The following is a 3,572-nucleotide window of genomic DNA, read 5'->3' as shown; positions in this document are numbered from 1 at the left end:
CCTTCCATAGTCATTTCTTAAAACATTAACTGGGGCACCTGGGTGGCTCAGTGGGTTAAGCACCTACCTTCGACTCAGGTCAAGATCTCAGTGTCATGGGGTGCTTGGGTGGCTCAGTGGATTAAACCTCTGCCTTTGGCTCAGGTCATGATCTCAGGGTCCTAGGATCAAGCCCCACATCGGGCTCTCTGCTCAGCAGGGAGCCTGCTTCCCGCTCTCTCTCTGCCTGCCTCTCTGCCTACTTGTGATCTCTCTCTCTGTCACATAAATAAAATATTTTAAAAAAAAGATCTCAGGGTCCTGAGATCAAGCCCCCTGATAAGCTCTGTGCTCAGTGGGGATTCTGTTGCTTTTGCTCCCTCTGCCCCTCTCCCCAACTTGTGCTCTTGAGCTTGTCGTTCTCACTCTCAAAATCTTAAAATATTTTATTAACTGTTTTAATACAATTTGTATGCTACCAAATACCGAGTCTCTCATTTCCTGAGAGTATATATTAAAATATCCCATTGTAATTATGAATTTTCAGATCAGCTTTGTAATTTTGTCAAGTTTAGCACGCATTCTCTCTTTTTTTTTTTAAAGATTTTATTTATTCATTTGACACAGAGAGATCACAAGTAGGCAGAGAGGCAGGCAGAGAGAGAGAGAGGAGGAAGAAGGCTCCCTGCGGAGCAGAGAACCCGACGCGGGACTCGATCCCAGGACCCCGAGATCATGACCTGAGCCGAAGGCAGCGGCTTAACCCACTGAGCCACCCAGGCGCCCAGCACGCATTCTCAATATTAGCTTGTGTGTACGTGCTGAGGTACTTTCATTCTTTTACAGGTATAGTCTCTGTCATGAAAATAACTTCTCATTTGGTCAGTGTCCTCTTGCTAGACAAAACCCACTGTGTTTCCATCAGCAGTCAGCAGCAGTGTGATCAACTTCAGGAATAACGGGCGCCTCAGTGGCTTAGTTGGTTGAGCATATGACTCTCAATCAGGTCGTGGTCTCGGGGTTGTGAGTTTGAGCCCCATGTTGGGCTCCAAGGTGGGCCTGGAGCCCTACTTTAAAAAGGACTACAAACCCTAAATGACTGATTTATAAGTAAGAGAGTGTTAAAAGAACTAACATGATTTGGGGTTTTGCTAGGTGATTTGATTACTATTTAGTAAAGGCAAGAAGTTTCTGGATGTACTGGATGCTTTGTGGAGGTAAACTTAATTCCACCATTTTTTTACCTTCCAGAAAATGATTATGATTACCAGTATAGTGGGGCTAAGCCTATAAGAAGCTCCACTCAGACATATTTTTAAGAAGAGGAGAATTTTGGTCATTTTTGTGACTTAAAACTGTCTTTTTCCCATTTTGAAAAACATAGTTAAAAAATACCCTTCTTTTTTTCTTGATTCATCACGATCACCAAACTGCTTTGGTGGAAGTATTTGGTATTTTCCTCTTCAACACAGTACGATTTGGCAAGGCCAGCACCAGTCTCCTACAACTGTTGCCCTTCCCACTTGTTATCTAAACACCAATATATTTCCTACAGTGAACTGACGGACACTATTTACCACAGAGAACCTCAGTGAAAATATGTAAATTCTCTCCTTAGTAAACTATGTTTAATATCTCCTTTTTAATGTCACTGAGCCTGTAAGTTTAGGTAAATTGTGAGAGAACAAAACCTAATGGGCGAAGAAAAGAGAACACTACTGTTCTGATCACGCCTTTCTTGCTCCGCGACTACCTTTGATGCTAATTTTTGAACATCCCTCCTCTGTCAGACACTGTGTACTCAAAACATACCCAAGGTAGCAAAAATAGTAAAATCAGCGTGGGATTTCAATATAGAAGCATTAAACACAAGTTCTTGCAGTCTTGGTGCTCATATTTTTGTGGGAAAAGACAGATGGTTAACAAATAGTAACATTTGGGATAATAAGAGAAGTACGGGCTTTGATAGAAAGAAACGACATTAAATAACAGGGAAGCTAGGAGTGTATATTACTTTTCTATGAGGATAGGAGCCTGAGTGAGCGGGGATGTCACTCAGTAGTGAGTGACCCCTGGAATTCCCACCATGCAGTACGTCTTCAACACTTATCAGGAACAGCTTGGGTGTGGAAGTACACAGAGGGCAGTAGAAATGGAGAAAGTCCGGCATTGCTGTGATTAACAGTAACGATTCCCCATAAAGATACAGTCCTGGCTCATCTTCCTTTTTGCAGTTTTCTGTATGTAATTTGTGATCTTGGGTTTGGCCTGGGTATCTGGGGCTTGAAACTTAACCACTGATTTGGGCCACAGATATCTATGGTATTTTTTCATGTTTACTGTCATTTTTGAGAGCGTTTCAATTTACCTGTATTTAAGTTTTACAGTATTTGGCACCTAAATTTTGCTTGTGTACTAACTGCATAATATAAACCCCCATTAAGCCCTGGGGTGTCTCCCAGTTTGAAAAAGGGTTATGATAATCTGCCTGTTCTAGTTCTTCCGTTTATTCTGTGCAGAGAGAGCTATTTACACAAGCCCACTGCGATTTCCCAGTGGAAACACCAGAAATAGCTAACTTTAGAAGGCAGTTAGTTATTCAAGGAATAACTAAGGAAAGCTGCAGACACAAAGTATAATTTTGAGTAATACCCTAATTTTATGTAAAAGGAAATACAGGAAATAATATCTTTCTGTAAGAGGAGTAATTGGAAGCTTTCTGTTTGACCCACAAAGCCCCACGGCCCACCTCTGTCCACATGTGTCATTTCCAAATGCTTACACTTCCAGCACGTGTGACAAACTAGACGGATATAAAAGTGACCATCGTGAATTTTACGAGCAAAGGAAAGTCAATCTTGTTCATTTTTTAGTACTGACATTTTTTTTTTTAGCATTGTCGCGGTAAGTTCACGATTATTAGTCTCTCTTTGGACGCCTTCCAGCATTCCTTCATCTCACAAAAGAAAAACTTGCGCATAGGAGAGCAGGGTCCAGGATCACAGCTCACAGTAGTGGACTTGCTCCCATTTGGAGGTCTGATGGGTGCTACCTACTTAACTAGGCATCGTCACAATTTTAAACTCAAAAGCACTGCGAGAAATTTCCACTTTGACAAATTTGCCATCAAGTTCCACAAATGACTCTGAGGGCAGTGTGTTTCTGGGAAAGGCAAACTTGGGAGCCTAACGCAGATGAGTGTGGCCAGTGGTGAAGGGGTTTAGTACAGGAGTGTCCTGGGGTTCATCCTTTGTGGTGTTACTACACACTTCTGAAAACCCCCCCACTACACTTTAAATAGTGTGCATGTATAGACTAAAAATGAGTAACAGAAGACGACAAAAATGCTTTCATATGCTGGGAGAATCTTGAATTTTGCCGAACCCCGACTGTCATGTGTGCAGCTCTTCTTTCCCCCACACCGGGGCTACTACTTAGGAGGAACTAACGGACTGAGAAGGGAGGACTCGGTCCCCATCAGGCCTTTGCTTGCCATCCCGTCGGCACCTCGACTGAAGTGTGAGGGCTCCGAGAATCTAAATTCCTCAGGCCATCTGTGGAAATACTATGGTTCTGGAACATGGCGGCGCACC

This window comes from Mustela erminea, chromosome 1, assembly GCF_009829155.1.
Source record: "Mustela erminea isolate mMusErm1 chromosome 1, mMusErm1.Pri, whole genome shotgun sequence".
In the NCBI taxonomy this organism is placed as follows: domain Eukaryota; kingdom Metazoa; phylum Chordata; class Mammalia; order Carnivora; family Mustelidae; genus Mustela; species Mustela erminea.
This window is presented reverse-complemented; position numbering follows the sequence as displayed.